The sequence below is a fragment of the Apodemus sylvaticus genome, chromosome 4, assembly GCF_947179515.1.
Source record: "Apodemus sylvaticus chromosome 4, mApoSyl1.1, whole genome shotgun sequence".
NCBI lineage: Eukaryota > Metazoa > Chordata > Mammalia > Rodentia > Muridae > Apodemus > Apodemus sylvaticus.
In genome coordinates, this window is record NC_067475.1 from 56551220 (window position 1) to 56572378 (window position 21159).

A 21159-nucleotide genomic window follows, 5' to 3' on the forward strand; every position below is an offset into this window, starting at 1 on the left:
TCGCCAACGCCTGCTGTCTCCTGAGTTTTTGACCTTAGCCATTCTGACTGGTGTGAGGTGAAATCTCAGGGTTGTTTTGATTTGCAGTTCCCTAATGATTAATGATGTTGAACATTTCTTAAGGTGTTTCTCAGCTCTCTGAAGTTCTTCATGTGAGAATTCTTTGTTTAGCTCCGTACCCCACTTTTTAATGGGGTTATTTGGCAACCATCTATATTTGAGGAGATTTATGCCCTGTTGGCTCTGCTCCAGGGGTGGGAACCATGTCACACCATTCCTTCTGTGACCATGCCTGACTCAACAGATGTGTGAGTTAAGCTTTAGCAATGTTTCTTTTATGAAAATGGGTGCCCTTGTGTTTGAAGCATAAATGTTCAGAATTGAGATATCATCTTGTCAGATTTTTCCTTTAATGAGTATGAAGTGTCCTTCCCTGTCTCTTTTGATTAATTTTGGTTGAAAGTCTATTTTATTAGATATTAGAATGGCTACTCCACATTGCTTCTTGGGTCCATTGGCTTGGAAAACTTTTTTCAGCCCTTTACTCTGAGGTGATATCTATCTTTATTGCTGAGGTGCATTCATTTCTTATATGAAGCAAAATGATGGTTCCTATTTTCACATCCATTCTTTTAGCTTGTCTTCTTATTTGGGAATTGAGTCCATTGATGCTGAGAGATATTAATGACCAGTGATTATTACTTCCTTTTATTTTTATGTTGTTGTTGTTGTTGCTGTTGTTGGTGGTGGTGGTAGTGGTGGTTGTGGTGGTGGTGGTGTGTGTGTGTGTGTGTGTGTGCATGTGTATCCTTTTCTTGTTTTTGTTGGTATGGAATTACTTATTTCCTGTGGTTTTTTGGAGGTAGTTATCTTCCTATGTTGGAATTTTCCTTCTAGTATTTTCTGTGTAGGACTGGACTTGTGGCTAGATATTTTTTTAAGTTTGGATTTTCTTTGTTTTTTTTTTTTTGTTTTTGTTTTTGTTTTTTTCTTGAGAGGGTTTCTCTATATAGCCCTGGTTGTCCTGGAACTCACTCTGTAGAACAGGCTGGCCACGAACTCAGAAATCTGCCTGTCTCTGCCTCCCAAGTGCTAGGATTACAGGCTTGTGTCACCACAGCCCAGCCTAGATTTTCTTGAAATACCTTATTTTCTCCATCTATAATTATTGAGAATTTTGCTGGGTATAGTAGTATAGGTTGACATCTGTGTGTGTGTGTGTGTGTTTAAGAAATTATAAGATATCTGTTTAGGCCCTTCTAGCTTTTATAGTCTCTGTTGAGGAGTTGGGTATAATTCTTATAGGTCTGCTTTTGTATGTTATCTGGCCTTTTTTCCTTGGCACTTTTAATATTCTTTCTTTGTTCTGTAGATTTTGTGTTTTGATTATTATGTAGCAGGAAGATTTTCTTTTCCAGTTTAATTGCTTTTCTATAAGTTTCTTGTATGTTTATAGGCACTCCTTTTTTTTTTTTTTTTTTTTTTTTTTTTTTTTTTTAGGTTGGGAAAGTTTTCCTTTAAGATTTTGTTGAAAATATTTTCTGGGCCTTAGAGCTGGGACTCTTTACCTTCTATTCCTATTATTCTTAGGTTAGGTCTTTTCATGGTATCCTGGATTTTCTGGATGTTTGTATCAGGAATTTTTAGATTTAACATTTTCTTTGATTGATGTATCAATTTCGTCTATTGTATTTTCTACACCTAAGAGTCTTTCTTTCATCTCTGTATTTTGTTGGCAGTTCTTGTGTCTGTTGTTCCAATCCCCTCCCCTGGTTTTCCATCTCCAAGATTCCCTTAGTTTGTGTTTTTTAAATTATTTTTACTTGCATTTTCAGGTCTTGACCAATCTTATTTATTTCGTTTACTTCTTTAATTGTATTTTCCTATATTTCTTTAAAGGATTTATTCATTTCCTCTTCAATGGTCTCCTCTCTACCACCTTTATAAGATTGGACTTAAGGTCATTTTCTTCTGCCTCAGTTGTGTTAGGGCATCCAGGGCTTCCTGTATTATGGTAGTTGTCCTCTGAAGTTGCTCTGGTTTTTGTTGATTGTGTTCTTTTGAGAACCTTTAGCCATCTTGATGGCTTTAGTCCCTGGATAGCCTCATTGTGGTAGGTATTGGGAGAAGGTGTAACCTCAATGATCCTGATGTGACAGGTTTCTGATGAATATCCTTGGGTATCATTGACCATAAATCTTATGGTTCTGGATCATCAGGTGTGATGAAGTTTCACTGAGAGGTGGCTGCAGAATGGGGTACCAGTCTCTTCAGGGCAGTGGGAGTACCCCCAGAGGACTCAGCAGGCAGGTAAGGTGTATACAGGAAGGGACTCTAACCTTTATGCTTCTGAATCATCAGGTCTGATGAAGTGGCTGGAGAGGTGGTGGGATAATATAGGTCTGCTGGGGATAGCAGGTGGTTCAGGGCAGACCCAAGAGGATGCAGCAGGCAGAGACGATGGGTGTGGTAAGGATTATAACCTGTATGTTTCCACATTTCAGTTTTCTACTGTGGCTTTGAGATTTTTTTCCAGTCAATGAGAAGTCTATGAAAATGAATTTCAGAAATTCCTTGGTGGCCTTTTCTGATTTCTGTTCTACATGCTTTCTCAGTCAAGCAACATACCAGGAGGGCAAACCTTATATTTGCAGAACCAGAATATGCATAAAATGATTTTAAGGTAATGGTAGTATATTTGGAGGAGAGAAGAGGAAAATGTCTCCTTTGAGGCAGCAGCTAAGATTGAAAAGATTCTTTGATGAAATACCTTAAAGAGATCTAGGAAGGTCTGAGACATGCATCCATTGTGATTCTCCCTACCTCTTTTGAACAACTATGAGTACATACATACAGACTCTGGAGAAGCCACACAAAGATAAGCTTGGAGAAATGCACACTTTCTTCTCAGACCACAGTAAGAAAATGTCCATCTGAGATTTATTCCATGTCCTAATATTTAGTGACATTGCATTCTGAGAAAAATGAGTGTGGCAGCTGTTCATTTTGTACTTAGATCCCTAAGCTTATCTATAAAACATCTGTTCATGGGAATCTACCTGTTCTCTAAAATCTTGAAAGAAGGACTCACTAAAACCTGTGACAGTTGTTTTAATGTTTATATTACAGAGATGGTTTTTGGGTCTGGAGAATAAATACAGATTAACATCAGAAAAAGATTGCATGTTTGAGTAGATAGTCTCCATCTGGTCAGAGGAATGACTCAAGGCCAGAAAGAAGGAATTCTGTTCTCTGTATTGAACAGAAGAAGTTTACTGAGATAAGGGTGATTCATCAACCATAATTTTTAATCAAGTTTCTTTTTTTGTTTCTTGACAGTCACAGAAATAAATGGTTTATATGCATGATAAAAATATTTCTAATATAAATTGGAAAGGAAGAAGCCAAAGTAGCACTACTTGCAGATGATATGATAGTATACCTAAGTAACCCCCAAATTCTACCAGAGAATTCCTACAGCTGATGATGAATACCTTCAGCAAAGTGGCTACATATAAAATTAACTTAAATAATTCAATGCCCTCCTTTATCCAAATGATAAATGGGCCAAGAAATTAGCAAAACAACGGCCTTTACAATAGGCACAAATACTATATAATATCTTGCTGTAATTATAACCCAGCAAGTGAAATTGTATGACATCTGTATGACAAGAATTTCAAGTCCCCAATAAAAGAAACTGAAGACCTCAGAAGATGGAAAGATCTCCCATGCTCATGAATTGGTGGCATTAACATAGTGATAATAGCCATCTTACCAAAAGAAACCTACAGATTCAATGCAATCCCCATTAAAATTCCAGAACAACTTTTTATAAACCTTGAAAGAGCAATTCTCAACTTCATATGGAAAAACCAAAACCTAGGACAGTCAAAACAATCCTGAACAATAAAAGAACTTTGGGAAGAATCACCAACCCTGATCTAAATTTGTACTATATAAAGCAATAGTGATTAAAAACTGCATGGTATTGGTACAGAAAGAGACACAGTGCTCAATGGAATTGAATCAAACACTGAGAATATACCCACATACCTATGGACACTTTAGTTTTGATAAAGAAGCCAAAACCATATAATGGATAAAAGAAAGCGTCTTTAACTAATGGTGCTGGGCTAACTGGATGTCTACATTTAGAAGAATGAAAATAGAACCATACTTATCATCCTACATAAAACTCAAGTCTAAGTACATCAAGAACCTCAACATAAACTGAATCGCATAGAAGAGAAAGTGGAAAATATCCTTAAATGCATTGGCACAGGAGACAAGTTCCTGATCAGAATACCAATGGCCCATGCTCTAAGATCAACAATTGATAAATGGGACCACATGAAACTGCAAAGCTTCTATAAGGCAAAGGACACTATCAATAGGACAAATCAGAAGTCCAAAGGTTGGGAAAGAATCTTCACTAACCCTACATCTGACAGAAGGCTAGTATCCAAAAATTTCTAAAGAACTCAAGAAATTAGACACCAATAACCCAATTAACACAATTTAAAGACGGGGCACAGAGCTAAACAGAGACTTCTCAACAGAGGAGTCGTGAATGGCTGAGAAGCACTTAAAGAAATGTTTGAAGTCCTTAGTTATGAGGGAAATGCAAATCAAAGCAATTAAAAGTTTCCATCTTATCAGAATGGATAAGATAAAAAACTCAAGAAATATCACATACTGGGGAGGTTGTGGAGCAACTTCTTAATTGCTGGTGGCAGTATAAACTTGAACAACCTCTCTGGAAATCAATTTGACATTTTCTCAGAAAACTGGGAATAGTTCTACCTCAAGATTCAGCTATACCACTCCTGGACATATACCCAAAGATGCTCCAGCATTCAACAAAGACCCTTGCTCAACTATGTTCATAGCAGCTTTATTTGTAATAGTCAATAACTGGGAACAATTTAGATTAGATGACCCTAAACTAAAGAATGGATAAAGAAAATGTGGTATAGCTACACAGTGGAATATTATTCTGCTATTAAAAACAAGGACATCATAAGTTTTTCAGGCAAATAGATGGAATTTGGGAATATCATCCTGAGTGAGGTTATCCAGTCCCAAAAGGACATTCATAGTATGTACTCACTTTTAAGTGGATATTAACTGTAAAATACGGTACTGTGTTATACTCCACAGACCCAAAGAAGCTAAACAAGAAGGAAGGCCCAAGTAAGGAAGCTTGAATCTGACTTAGAAGGGGGAATAAAAGAGGCAAATGGTGGGACAGGACTGGGAAGGAGGCAGGACAGGGAGGGGAAGGGGGTATTCAGGATCAGGTATGGGAAAGGACAAGAAAGATGGCTAGATGATCATGAAAATAATGGAAATCTGCACCTGATGGGTATGAGGAGGTGGTGGCATCTCCAGGAGCAGACAGAGACCTTGGATCAATGACCTCAAAATCAATGGGGTTATCTTAGCTGTGACTAACTACATTGGGGATATAGAACCTGAAGAGACCACCTCCTGTAGCCAGACAGGAACACCAGTGGTGTGAAAGAGACACCAACACACTCACAAAACTTTCAATGGCAAATTTATCCTGTCTATAAGAAATGCAGGCACTGGGGATGGAGCAGAGACTGAGGGAATGGCCAGCTAATAACAAGTCCAGCTTGAGACCCAACCCATAGGCAAGCACCAGTCCCTAACACTATTAATGATACTTGGTTATGCTTGCAGACAGGAGACTAGCATGGCTGTCTCTGAGAGGCTCCACCTAGCAGCTGACTCAGACAGATGCAGACACCCACAGCCAAACAGTGAATGGAGCTGGAGGACTCTTATGGAAGAACTGGATTCTCTCATATATATGAGAGTTCTGGGTAAATGCATGCAAAGTACTTCAAACTAGGGTTAACAATAATATTTAATAGTCATTACTTATTACCGCTGCTAGTAATTTTATAGGGGTACACTTTTAAAAATTATTTATATTTTTACATTGATTGGGAACTTGATGCCCCCTTTCTCTCTCTCCTCACACCCCTCAGAGGGTCCTCAACCCTCCTTTTCTCCTCTGAGAGGGTAGGGTCACTGTGGGTATCCCTCTACCCTGGCTCACTAAGTCTCTCCAGTTAGGCACATTATAGGGGTAACCTTTATTCTTTGTTCACAGTAGGAAATTATATCTCTGATTTCCTAACCTCATTCCTTCAGCTTAAGGAATCTGTTCCTGGAAACTGTGTAACTCCAGAATGTATAGGTAAGTCTACCTTCCTGGAAGTAAGACTTCTTGGGAACTTACCCAAGGAAGAATTTGTTCATACTCCCTAAAGGAAGGAACTGATTTAATAGCTGAAGAGGGCACTTCAGGCTCAAATTTCTCCTCTCATAAATGTCTCTTCTTAAGACTGAAAGATCTTCTTCAACAGTCTCAGACAAAATATATCAAATTTTATTCATAATTTTGTATTGTATCTTAAGAGGTCTGTAAAACAATAAAGTTTTAAATCCCCACAAAAATCTAAATTTACTTCAACATGGGAATTGTGGAGATAGAGCATATCTTATCCTTTTTTATGGGGCCATCAATTCAAAAGGCTCAATCTACTTATAAATGTCCTTTGTAAGAGGTTTAGATAGTCTACTAATGATTTTCCATATATATTTCATTACATCTACAGCTATACCTATTCTATATCTATCTATCTATCTATCTATCTATCTATCTATCTATCTATCTATCTATCTATCTATCATCTAATCTATACCTGTCTGTCTGTCTGCCTGTCTGTCTATCTATCTATCTATCTATCTATCTATCTATCTATCTATCTATCTACTTAGAAAGAAAAGGATAAGATTTTTTTTCTTCAAACTATGTATTTGTCTGGGAGAGAGAGAGAATTTTCTCTATTGGTAATTTTAAAACACCCTTCCCTATGGCTGATGAGCATTGGGCAGATTGTAGGAGCTGAGCCCCCTCCCCTAAATATAGCAAGTTTTCTCTTGGGAGCCTGAAGTGTTCCATTTAGTTCCCTCCAGTGTCCATAGAGGTATACTACTTGCTGACAGTGAACTCTGATTTCTTCTCTAGACTGGATCTCAAAGGAACTTTTTAAACCAAAATCATGCCCCACAGTAACAAAAGGGCAAATATTTCATGATTTTACTTATAAGAGTCTCCTAAAGTACATAGCTATCAAATCTAGAGATAAAGAAACTAGAGAGTGGTTGCCAGGTTGGAGGCTGAACATTTTTTCAGATAGTGATAACTGTACCATGGGATTGTACTCTTATTAGTAGTAAAGTGGTAGATATTTACTATGTATGTTTTGTATAATAACATCTACCCTATAATTGAAAACAGAAGCAATGATTACATAAGTTACAGGAACATATAGCTGATTTTAAACTTGGGTAGGGGAAGGGATCAGTTATGCTATTGCCACAATGCTTGAGCTTGGTCTTCCAGTAATGGGAGGGGATATGCGGTTTGTGTTATACACTTTCTCTGGAAAAGTCTCAGGTATCTGCCATGATCAATGTTTAGACGATGTGAACCTAAGATCAAACCTTGGTCTCATTATGGGATGCTCAGAATTAAAATGGAAAGGATCCAGGCAAAGCTAAGATGGGTATTTGTGGCGCAGCCATTGAATCTAGTCAACAAAATTGGAGGCAGTAGCTATTGTGAGATATTCATGAAGAAATTTTTCTCTATGCATTGGAAAGGAAGTCTTGGCAGCTGTCGCTGGGGCCTCATGACAATTGTCTCTGTTTTCCTGACATTCTACTTCCAGCTGGTAAGTCTTCCTTGCTGGGAGGTTTGGGTAAACAAATACTTGCAAAGAGGAACTGCTTTTCTGAGTCTGAAGGAAGTGGAAAAGCAATGTAATGCAAATTGTACTTGCTTCCGTTCCCACTGAACTGTTGCCAGGGGTTCCCTCCAGAATGCAACTAGCTCCATTTATGACATTTCCTTAAGATGAATTAACTTATTTGTTCATATTTTTTTATTTGATTAGTCTTTCATTCTGCAGATGTTTTAAATCTGCATGCCTAACTCATGTCACTGTGTTAAAAGCCAGCAATCAATTCACTGTTAACAAATCTTTTTTTTTGTTTTGTTTTGTTTTTTGAGACAGGGTGTCTCTGTGTAGCCCTGACTGTCCTCCTAGCACTCACTCTGTAGACCAGGCTGGCCTCAAAACTCAGAAATCTGTCTGCCTCCCAAGTGCTGGGATTAAAGGCATGCACAACCACTGCCCGGCAACAATTCTTATCAGTGAAGTTACAGAATTTGAATTGCTCTGCCTAATATAACCACTTAGAACTATTTAGTTTTTATTTAAACTTTTTAAAGTTTTAACTTTTTGAAGAGTTTTATTTCTGAGTAGTGCATTTACATTACTTTCATCCCTCCTCTCCCCTCTCTTCCTCTGGTCTCCATGCTCCATCTCAAATTCTTTACTGATTTTAGAATCATTGTTGTTACATATCCTTCTACAGCACCCCCACAGGGACATGCACACACACAGGCACACACACACACACACACACACACACACACACACACACACACACACTGGACATCAGAGTGGGGACCACTGGGGTTTCAGGGTGGGGACCACTAGGATTCCAAAGGTATTCCACCAAAGAGGAGAATCAGAGGCCTCTTTTATCATTATGTAAGATTCCTGAAACTTTGAAAATAAACCTCCCAAACCAAAAGCAAATTTCTTAAATTTCAAGACTGAATTATATATTACACAATGTTTATTTTCCTCTTTCCCATTCTTAGAACATATTGGTAGGACACATGAACATCTCCAGGAGCAATTACATGACTGCCTCTGGTCTTGTTGTCTATTCTGTTTACCCTAGGTGAGCCCAGGCTTCCCTTAGCTTTGAAATCTATATATGGGTGGAGGATTTTTGTCTAAGATGACTTGGATACCTCCTACATGACTGAAGGCAGCAAATCCCATCAGAGCTCCTGATCTCACCCTGCCTTCTTACCCACCCATTTGCCATCTTCCCTTTCTAAGCAAATGGTTGCATCCTCCAAGATGCCTTCGTCAAAACCCAGAAGCAGTACCTGACCCCACTTTTCCCTCCACTTTCACCTTTCCAGTTCTCCAGTCACCACTTACACAACACCCCACAGATCTCTCTGTTCTGCCTTTCCTCTAAGCTGTTCCACACTCAAGCCTGACTTACCTATCTTTTCCTGAACAACCCCGGGAGGCTCCTGTTTTCCATTTCCAAACTCCAGGCAACTTGAAATCAATGGGCAGTGATGACTCCTTGGCTGTGCTTCAAATTTAAAAGGATAAGAAGTCAAAGCAATGACAGCAGGAAGAATCTAAGTTAGACTTAAAAACAACTTCTTGTCAAAATAATGACTTTGTATATGTGTGGGATGGATATTGACTTGGAAGAAGCATAAGGCAAACTTCTGGGCTGCTATACGGATTCTATAACATGATGTAGGTGTTGGTTATGTGGGTGTGCAGATATATTCATATAAGTTATACCTTAATTTTGAAAAGTTAAAAAAAAGGAAAAGATGTTTTGCCAAGACTATAAAGACAGTTTGGCAGGATGTGAAGGCTGCTGCAAATTGGCTTTCCTGGTTTTCTTTAAGAATAGGATAGAGTCCTAGCCTCCTGGGGCTCACAGTGCCTTGAATTAAAGAGATATAATCCAAAATCATTTATTTTACTCTGTCCTACCCTTGGCTTTGCACTAGGTGCATCGTGATGAATATTTAATATGTCACTTAACATTTCATCATAGAAGAGTATTTAAAGGCACTATGAATAATTAATATTTTGGGTGGAAAACTGCTTGAGAATGTCCAGTGTGGGCCACTCTCACTGTGGGACCAAATCATTGTGAAATTCTTTGGGTGAAATGCTGTCATCTGCATGTCAAGCTTTTCCTGGACCTGCCCAAATGACACAATGTCCTTTAGCTTTAAAATAAGCTAGTGTCAACAGAGACTCTAGTGATAAAAAGTGACAATTTACATTTATGGAGTGACATAGTAACACATACTGGTTTCCCAAAGAAGTGCAGGTGATGAATTTCTTTCTCATGTCCCAAGATAATGGGAGATCTTGACCAACTGTCTGGTACACATTGTGCAGCACAGCCTAGATGTGCTGTCACCTTCTGGCAGGTGCCTGTGCTTGCTGTATTGTATGGCATGGAACTGAAGGAGGTTTGAGTACAGTGTGGCAGTTCAGTAGTTCAAGTATGGGGTCCAGAGATGCATTATTTATTTTTAGGGGTTGCAAGCTTCTTCACTATAGGTAAGACAAGCACCAGCTGCATAGGGATGTTTTCATAATTTTTAATTTTAATTACTTTACATGTAATAAATAATCCTCAGCTTATGATGATTTCTATGGCTAAAGAGACTGAATAGTATATAACACACACAGACACACAGACACACAGACACAAAGACACATACACAGACACATTTTTGTAAGAACTGATAAAATTTCAGGTCTAACCAACCATAAGCCTGTGTTTTAAACTAATACTAGCCCTCTCCTTGAAAGCCTTGCACACTGGGCATCAGGGAATCAGAGAAGGTAAATATGTCTTCTTGCTCTGAATCTTAGCTTCAGGATGCAGTCCTGGGATGAGGGCCTGAGGGTGACATCGACAGATCTAAGTTCTGGCCTTGTCACCTCCTTTCACCTGTGCAGTCCTGTGTAGGTCAGTCACTGTTGGCTGCTAACTCTACAGTAAAGAATTAGACTCAAGAGTCCCAATGAGCCTTCTGACTTGAACCTTGGCATTCCCCAGCTCCATCTGAAACAATCTTTCCTCCATCATTCCTGTTTGGTTAAGTGACTGTGATAGGAGACCGAGGCTGATGAACTACTGGTCTGTGAAATGTCTGAAGGCATCTCAGATAACAAATGGAAAGGAACAAATCTTTCTCTCAGGCTTGCCAGTATTGATTTCCTCCAAATGAAGGCTCAATGCACTGCTGAGATGGGAGACAGTGTTCTTCCCCAGTCCACAGAGAGCAGACCTTCACAAAGCTGTCTGCTCCAGTTGTGTGTCTATGTAATTATTTCTATGCGCTGTTTCCTATACCATAAGGAACCAATTAAACTCCAGAAGAGAAAAATGTATGCTTGTTTCTGAGAATAGAGCAGTATCAGACTAATTTAGCATTGTAATTCCATGACCTTGAAAGATGACCTTGGGATAGGAGATCCTGAATCCTCATTCTTCATTCACACATCATCCTGAAGCTTGAGAAAGAATCATTAGGAGTGTTGTAAACAGCTGTTGGATTACAAAACAGCTCTGCTGCTCAGTGGGTGACTGTATCTCTGAATATTTACCACTTTCAAAGGTAAAAACTGAGGTCCAGACCAGTAACTTCTCTAGAGGGAAGTAGCACAGCAAGGGCAAACAGGACCTTAAGTGCAGGGCTTTTGTGTCCCTAACCAGAATTCTTCCCACACCTGGAGACAGGTGTGCCCTTATAATGTTTCTCTGAGTTGTGGCAGTGAAGCCAGAAAACTGTAGCATCTGGAGACTACTCTGGTCCTTTTCTATATATCCATAAGAAATTCTGTAAATTAAATTCCTATAACACATGGAGTGCAAAGAGTTTTATTTCTATTGTCTTCTACTTCAAACTCCTCTCTGATCTTTGTTCCATGGTCAACAGATCTTTAAAAGTTAAGTTATGTTAATTTACAAATACAGCAACTTCAGAAATTACACCACTTCATGCCAGTCCACAAGGACTACTCAAATGTTCTGCAACCAATTTTGAAGGTCACCTTGAATTTGAGCATCACAGAGGGTCTAGAATATGATCATCTGGCAGCAAGACAGGAAGAGTCCAGTCCTTTCACTTTGATTTGTCACACTTTCCCTTCCTTTGTATCACATAAATGCACTCAATATCCCGAGATACTGATGTGCTTCCCTTGTCTGGGATGATGTTCAATGATAGCCCAGCAATTTTCCCTCTACATCCTTTTACACATTCCTGTCTCCTTCCCTTTCTCTCCAAGCAACAGGAATGCCTAAAACATTAGGGATAGAAATACCTGAATACATTCAGACATTTAAGGGGTACTATCTGGGGTGAGGGCTTTCAGCAGAAACAATGTCTGAGAGTATAAACATGTCCCTGTGACTCCCACGCTCCATGCAGGAATCTTAACTGCATTCAGCTTCTGAAGACATTTCCCTGGATGGCTGTGCTGTTTTGATTTTTCTGTAGTGGTGCTCTGCCCTCTAGTGTTCAATGTGTTGAAATGAGTTCATCTTAACACTGATTTCAGAACTGTGCTCTCTTAAAATAGGAAAAGATTGTTTCCAGGGCTCCGTTATAACAGGGAAAAGAGATGGAGTATGTCACCAGATGGAAAAGAAACACTGGACTGGGTCCCTTGACACACAGAATCAGTTCTCTCTCACTCTCACGGTATCCTAGAGTGTGAAGCAAGGAGGGATGTTTCTGCCTGAAGTGTCAGTGTGGTCATTTTGTACCTCCCCTTTCTCCCTTGGTCCTCTAAGCTTATTTTCTTGTGTTTTGTTGGACTAGTCAAGACTGTCAAGACAAGACCAATGAATAGATTGTAAGAACACAATCATTAGTCATGATTGTGACTGTGGGGAGAATACGTAAGCCTAGTAAGGTATATTTCATTCTTTTGACTCCGAAAAATAATAATCAGTTACTATAATGAGAGAGATTTGTCAAAGGACAAAACATTTCAGTTAAGCAGAATAAATCGTGGTGAGAATTGCTAACAAGAGCAGACTATACACTTGAAAACTGTGAGAGTAAATTTCAAGTGTACAGAAGGCTAACTGTGTGCAGTAAGGCATTTGTCATAGCTTGATTTAGCCATTCCATTCGGTTAAGCAGCCATGCTATACACCACAAATACATATATGATTTACTTGTCAACAAAAACTCATGCACACAACTAACTTACCTACAGTGCTTCATCTGGGCAGGAACATTCTTTTTTTGTGATCTGACTTTTAAAAAAAAACATTTATTTATTTATTTATTTATTTATTTATTTATTGAAAAGCATGTGCTTTTATTGAAAAAGGAAGTAAAAACATTTTATGATAAAAGTGAAGGTTTACATGGAAAATATTTCTGTCGTCTATGTCCCATTTGCAGACACCAAACTCATACACTATTGCTGATGCCAAGACGTACTTGCTGACAGGAGCCTGATATAACTGTCCCTTGAGAGGTTCTGCCAGAGCCTGACCTGTAATTCTTTAAGGGATTTTTGTGTTTCCTCTTTAAGGGCTTCTACCTGTTTACCTGGGTTCGCCTGCATTTCTTTAAGGGAGTTATTTATGTACTTTTAAAAGTTCTCTATCATCACCATGAAAAGCTATTTTAAATCTAAATCTTGCTTTTCCAGTGTGTTGGGATATCCAAGACTTGCTGTGGTGGGAGAACTGGGTTCTGATGATGCCAAGTGGCCTTGGTTTCTGTCACTTAGGTTCTTGTGTTTCACTCTCACCATCTGGTTATCTCTGGTGTTAGTTGATCTTGCTGTCTCTGGAGCTTGTCCCTTAGTCTGTAGTCCAACTACACCAACAATGGTCAGCTGTGAATGGGAAGTCCAAGGATCTAGTAGTTGCTCAGGCTAGTGGTTTCATCTAATCTTCTGTAGAAGTAGATTCCAATAGATGTGCCAGCAAGTATATACAAGCAGGTAAAGAAGAGCCCAGAGTCTGACCAATACAGATGCGGATGCTCATAGCCAACCATCAGACTGAGCATGGGGACCCCAATCCAGGAGTGAGGAGAAGGACTGAACAAGCTGAAGTGGTCTACAACCCCAAAGGAAGAACAACATCAACAATATAGACTCTCTTATACTCCAGAGCTCCCAGGAACTAAACCACCAACCAAAGAGTACACATAAAGGGACCCATGGCTCCAGCTGCATACATAGCAGAAGATGGCCTTATCTGGCATCAGTGGGAGTGAAGACTCTTGGTTCTGTGGGGACTTGATGCCCTAGTGTAGGGGAATGCTAGTGGGGTGAGGTGGGAGTGGGTGGATGAGCACCATTATAGAAGCAAAGAGAGGGGAGATGGGATAGGGGGTTTCCAGAGGGAAAATCAGTAAAGGGGTAACAGTTGAAATGTAAATAAATAAAATATCCTATAAGAAAATGTATTTAAAACATTTTAAAAAACATTTAAAACAAAAACAAAAACCCTTCTAACCCAAATATTCAGGAAATTCAGGATACAATAAAAAGATCAAACCTAAGAATAATATGTATAGAAGAGAGCAAAGATTCCCATTTTAAAGGGCTAGTAAACATCCTCAACAAAATTCTAGAAGAAAACTTCCCTAACCTAAAGAAATAGATGCCCATAAATGTACAAGAAGCCTATAGAATTCCAAATAGATTTGACCAGAAAGATGAGAGCATCTCAAGACTCAAAGGGAGGGACTTTAGATGAAATGCCCAACAATAGGGAGAGGGAATGTGTAGAATCTACCTCCAGCAGAAAGACAGGGGTTCAAGTAGAGGAACAGGGTTACCAACCCACAGTCAAAATTCCTGACCCAGAATTGTTCCTGTCTAAAAGATCTGCAGAGACAAAAAATGGAGAAAAGTCTGAAGGAAAGGAAGTCCAATGACTGGCCCAATCTGGGATCCATTTCAGGGGGGGGGGGCATCAAGGTCTAACACTACTATACTGTGATGCACTTATAGATAGGAGCCTGCATGACTGACCTCTGAGAACCCAGCAGCTGACTGAGACAGAAGTAGATACTTATACCCATCCATTGGACTGCAGTCAGGGACCCCCTATGGTTGAAGTAGGAAAAGTATTGAAGAGTTGAAAGGGAAAGTGACTCCATGGGAAGACCAGCAATCTCAATTAACCTGGACCCTAGGGAGCTTCCAGAGACTGAGTCGCCAACCAGGAGCATACATGAGCAGGTCTGAGGCTCCTGGCACAAATGTAGCAGAAATCTGCCTGGTCTGACTTCAGTGGGAGAAGATCCCACTTAATCCTTTAGAGTCTTGAGGCCCCAAGGAAGGTGGGGGAGGAGCATCCTCTTGGAGACAATGGGGAGGAAGAATGGGATGAGGAACTATGGGAGGGGAGACCAAGGGAGGGTAAATAAATAATTTTTTAAAAAGAAGGAATTTTAATTTTCCAAGTTTTAGATATAAATGACAGCCTTTGATATCTGGTACTAGTGAGAATAAAATAAATCTTCAAATATAAAACTACTTTGAATGAAAGATACAGACTTACAAATGTCAATAAAATAGCATTTCCCTGACCAGAGGAGCAAGATTGAGAACTCTGTTATGAATGCCGTTCATTGATCTTCATCACCATCTTTGAGTGCATAAAGTAACAAGACATCTCTGTATGCACCACATGACGACCAAGGGAGTCAAACCAATTCAAGGAAAGGGAAACAGAGGCAAGTGAACCCCACCTGATGCCATTAGGTCCAGTCTCACTAAGACTGCCCTGTCCTTTCTTGTTCTTTAGTACCTGGATAATGTATCCTCCATACGTCCACTGCTCTCCAGGGTAGAGTTTCTCATACAGTAATGTGATACTCTCTACTTATCTACAATCTCTACACTCTATTACCTTTTCATCACATTAATGAAGTACCTAGAGTAAAGGATTTTCTTTAATTGGTTAGTGAGCTTCAGTTTCAGTGAGTGAGCTTGTTTCAACAATGATGCTTAGAGTGACAGTGGAAGACATCCTACATTTAATTCTCTCTGTCTCTCTGTCTCTCTGTCTCTCTGTCTCTCTGTCTCTCTCTGTCTCTCTCTCTATGACACACACACACACACACACACACACCATGTAAAACAGAAAAGCAAAGTTTTTAGTTGTCAGAAATGAAGGCCAAAACTTAAGAGGGGAGGAGGGTATCAAAGGTGAATAATTTCAGAGAGGTTAGAACTTGGGAAGTGCCAGAATTACAAATTCTAATAGCAAAGGGGTGGTTGATGATGGCCTAGTTCCTTTGCATGGCAGAGAGGCACTATCCATGGGAAAGGAAATGATTATAAAACATAGAGACAGAACTATAAAGTTTGGCAGTTTCAAGAAAGTATCAGTATAAAAGTTAACAGAGAGAAACTAACTTTCCAGGCTAGTTCAGCACACATTTCCTCTTTGTTTATAAGCTTTCTGTTACTATGACCAAATACCTGGGATAACCAAATTTTAATTAAGAAATGTTCTTACCTTATGATTTCAGTCTGGTTTTTGGGATGTAGTGCTTTGGACTTGATTTCAGTCTGGTTTTTGGGATGTAGTGCTTTGGGCTTGAGATGGTATAGTATGTCATAGTGAAAGTTGTCTGATGAAAGATACCTCTTTAACTAATGGAAGCCAGGAAGCAAAAAGAGAGAAGTGGGAAGGATCTTGGATGTTAAAAACATTTCCCCAGTGACCCTCTGTTGGACACATTTCCTAAATAATTCCCCTGTCCTCTAGCACCATCTGGAAGCAAGCCTTTTGGACCCTTTGAGGGTACATTAGAGATACAAGCTTTTGAAAACTGTTCACTGCAAATCTTCTGAGTGTGGAAACCCAGAGATATATTACACATTTCTTCTAGAGCTATTGGAATCTATAGACTCATAGCAAAAGAATCAGAATCTGTTCCATATTATTCCTAGGTCCTAGAAGGCCTTACATGGAAAACCATTATTTTTGACGATGAGTTCATGATTCAAGAAAAAAATCACAGGTCATATGCAGGACAAGCTACCATGAAAGGGACTGGTAGAGAGAATACTCATAGTCTACTTTCAGAAGAACAAATCAAGTGGCTGGGGCAGTCCAAAGAGAAACAGGTAAAAAAAAAATCTGAAAGGGAGAAAGGTGGTATGGAAAATGAACTAGCAAACTGAGAGAATACATTTTATACCAATCTGCCCCCAAGCCAGAAACATCAAATATTGTAGAAAAGGGAGCAGAAAAAAGTCAGAGCTGGAGGATGCCAAGGAATGCTGTGAAATACTTTCTTCTGAACATGACATGGCTGTTGTGCACAAGAACTCACAGCAGCTGTGGTTACTGACACATCACCCACATAACATTAAGCCATTTAAAAATTCTAACATTAGTGTGGGTGGTGCTCCAAAGGCTCCTGGGTGAAAGAGAGCCAATATTTTTGTCTGTGACCACTAGTATATTCCTCTTGCTCTAGTAGGTGACCCACACCCATACAGATATATGTTAGGGACTTTATTTAATGGATTCCCAAATTACATGGGAATTCCCATGTTTGCTTGTAAGATCTTGCAGGTCCCTGCCCCCCAATTGGTTTTTATTGAGAATACCATCTTTTAAATAAAGATTCTACCAGCCAATGGCTGGGCAGGTAGACTGAGGTAGACTTTGAGATTTGCATGGGCTACAAACTGGGAGAGAGGAAGGAAAGGGATTGGGCCCTGATAGTAGAGACGAAATCTAGATTTTAAAAGATGTTAACTCAGAAGTACATCTTTATTTTTGCTAGCAGGGGAAAGTTTAGGAGTGTCCGGTTATTAAACTAGTCAAGGTATATAAAAATTAACTGGGATATGTGTGTGTGTGTGTGTGTGTGTGTGATTCAAGAATCCAGAGAGCTACTAGGCAGGTGCAGTATGCATGCATGACCTGCTTGGAGCTGAAGAAGTTAATTAACTACTGCTATGGATATAGGCACCACTAATTTGATTCAGTGGGATTTAATATGAAGTTTGGAGAAAAAGGTGTTCCTGGTTCCCAAGGAGGCTTAAGGGAGTGGGGATAGACACAATCAAGACGCACCGTATATATACATGACATTTTCAAAGAATGAATAAAAATACTGTTAAAATAACTAAGAAAAGAAAACATAGTAGATCAATGTTTAAGATCTAGTAGATAGCTTAATAGACTAGCACAACTGAAAAGAGAATTAGTGAAAAGATGCCTAAAGAGACCTAGGATGCAGCAAGCAGATGTGAAATTATGAACAACAAAGAGATACAGACAATAGAATGTAAAGTATCTGGCACTGACATCTTTAGGTCAGGCTGCTCCTAGGGATCATACTAGTGTTCATGGCCCTGGATGCCATGTTGATGTCCTTGGCTTGTGTTGCTTCCAGAGACTGTCCAGGGCCTGTGCTATGGTGGTGTTGATAACTGTGGTCTTTGCTGCCACTGGAGACCATGCAGAGGGCTCTGGCACATGCTGGCATTGGTGACCATGTGGAAGTTCATGATCTATGGTCCTGATGACTGTAAAGGGCAAAGAAGATTCTTTGACCTTCAATAACTACAGACTCACAGTTGAGAAAGAGAAACAGAATGCTTCTGTGACAATTTCCACTTCACCCCCAAAGTAACAGCCTAGACAGGAAACCACTGAAGAGAACTTTTGGAATTGTGATATGGATGCTACACACTGATGGCTTATGCAGGGGTGTGGGTGGCGAGTGACTCAGTTTTTTCAAGGGGCTTGCCATTGAAGTTTGACCATACTCCTGGGCCTGGGCAACACAAAATGGACTTTCTTCTTCTTTGTTCTCCTCCTCCTCCTCTTCCTTCTCCGCTTCCTCCTCTTTCTCCTCCTCTTCTTCTTGGAGGTCACAAGGTCAGAAGTAATGGATCTGGAAAAACTTGGAAATGAGTGTGATCAGGGCGCATGATATGAAATTTCAAAATAATCAAATATTATGTTGGGAAAAATCTTAAAAATTAAATGAGTGATACAAAAATTATAGGCTATTTTATAACCTCAAAATGAACATGGACTTAGTAACTTCATAATGTAAACATAAAGATGTTAATAGGAAAAGAAGCTAGATGACCATTAAGAAAATAATAAAAAATTGAATTTTCCTCATAATTTATCAATTACTAAGTGAATTCTCTGTGCCACTATCTTAAAGCCCTCGTGTTGCTGTGCTTAAGTACCATGATCAAAGCGACACTTATAAAAGAAAGCATTTAATGGACCTGGCAGTTGGCTTACAGTTTCAGAGGTTTAGTCCATTATCATCATGACTGAAGTCTGGCAGCCTATAGGCAGGTACAGTACTAGAGAGCTAGCAGAGACCTACATCCTGATTTGCAGGCAGAACTAAAAAGGGAGAGAGAGAGAGAAGAAGAAAGAGACTCTTGGCTTGGAATGGTTTTTTTGTTGTTGTTGTTTTTTGTTTTCACTATGAAATTCTCTTTTTCCCATTTATTCACTTTACATCCCTATCACAGTGTCTCCCTCCTCCAAGACTACCCCTCACATGGACCCTCCCCTACTTCCTTCTTCCATTTTCATCTGAGAAGGAAAAGGATACCTCTAGGTACTAACACACTCTGGCATCCCAAGTCACTGTAGGACTCAGCACATCCTCTCTCACTGAGACCAGACAAGCTAGCCCAGTTAGGGAAATGAGATCCACAGGCAGAAAAAAGTCAGGGTAAGCCCTCACTCCAGTTGTTGGGTGGCTCTGCCTGAAGAACAAGCTACATACGGGGTGGGGTGTGGGGGGTGGGGGTGTGGGGGTGGGGGTGGGGGGGAGGTTCAGTCCATGCATGCTCTTTGGTTGCTGGTTCAATTGCTGGGAGCCCCCAAGGGTCCAGGTTAGTTGACTCTGTTGATCTTCTTTTAGAGCCCTTATTCCTTTCAGGTTCCTCCATCTTTCCCTCAAGTTTTCCACATGACTTCTTGAGCTCCATCTAATGTTTGGCTGTGCGTCTCTGCATCTGTTTCAGTCAGCTGCTGAGTGGAGCCTCTCAGAGGGCAGTTATGTGAGGCATCTCTCGGGAAGCATAACAGAGTATCATTAATATTGTCGGGATTTGGTTCCTGCTCATGGGATGAATTTCAAGTTGGCAGGTTATGATGGCTATTTCCTCATCTCTGCTCTATTTTTGTCCCTCACTTCTTATAGGCAGGGCAAAATTTAGGTTGAAGATTTTATGGGTGGATTGGTGTCTTATCCTTTAGCATGAATATTTGAGACTCCAAAAAGTCTATTGCCAATGACGCATTTCCTCCAACAAGGGCATACCTCTTTTTTTTTATTCGATATAATTTTTTATTTACATTTCAAATGATTTCCCCTTTTCTAGCCCCCCACTCCCCGAAAGTCCTGTAAGCCCCCTTCTCTCCCCCTGTCCTCCCACCCACCCCCCTTCCCACTTCCCCGTTCTGGTTTTGCCAAATACTGCTTCACTGAGTCTTTCCAGATTCTTTCAAATAGTGCTACTCCCTGATGACTACACATTCAAATATATGAGCCTATGGTGGTCATGGTTATTCATATCATCTACCCTCCCTCTGTTATCTCTAAATAGATGACGACTCTGAAGCATAGCCAGCTTAGGAGGCTCTCACAGTTACTTTTGACCCCTATGTTGTACAGCTAGGATTTCAGTGCAGACAGTGTGACCATAGACACCACCACAATCCTGTCCCATCTCTTCTTTTTAAAATTTTCTTTTTAAAAAACATATTCACTTTACATCCCATTCATCGCCCCATCCAATTATCCCCTCTCACAATCCTTCTCCCCGCCCCATCTCCTCTGAGAGGGTGGGGAATCCCTTGGCTATTCTCCACCCCCTTGGCATTTCAAGTCTTTGAGAGGCTAGGCACTTCCTCTCCCACTGAGGACAAGGCAGCCCAGCTAGTAGAACATATCCCATGTACAGTCAACAGCTTGTGGGATAGCCATAAGCTGTCTTAATCCAGTTCCAGGAAGAGCCATTGTCCCCTGGCTGATTATGATTCTAAGTTAACATGAGGTACCTTTTCGGCCTTTTGGCTAAGATCAAGTGTAGTACAAAGACAGGATGTCTCAGTATTGGGAGACGCTTAATATAAAATTCTGGACTTGTTCAAACAATTAATTAATAACTGTGGAGTGGAGTGGAATTACACTTTTAAATGGGTTATACATAGCCTTTAAAAGGCTTAAAACTTAAAATTCGTTTTAACTATATTAATCCTGCCAATCCGCGAGCATGGAAGATTTTTCCATTTTCTGAGATCTTCGATTTTCTTCTTCAGAGACCTGAAGTTCTTGTCATATAGGTCTTTCACTTGTTTGGTTAGAGTCATCCTAAGATACTTTATGATGTTTTTGGCTATTGTGAAGGGTGTCATTTCCCTAATTTC

The 21159-nt window shown here is 39.9% G+C and overlaps 1 pseudogene; it reads left to right on the top strand.

Annotated features, from left to right (window-relative positions):
- The first annotated feature begins 20786 nt into the window (after nt 1-20786).
- LOC127683970 (uncharacterized) lies at nt 20787-20941 on the top strand (annotated as a pseudogene).
- Nucleotides 20942-21159: the final 218 nt, after the last annotated feature.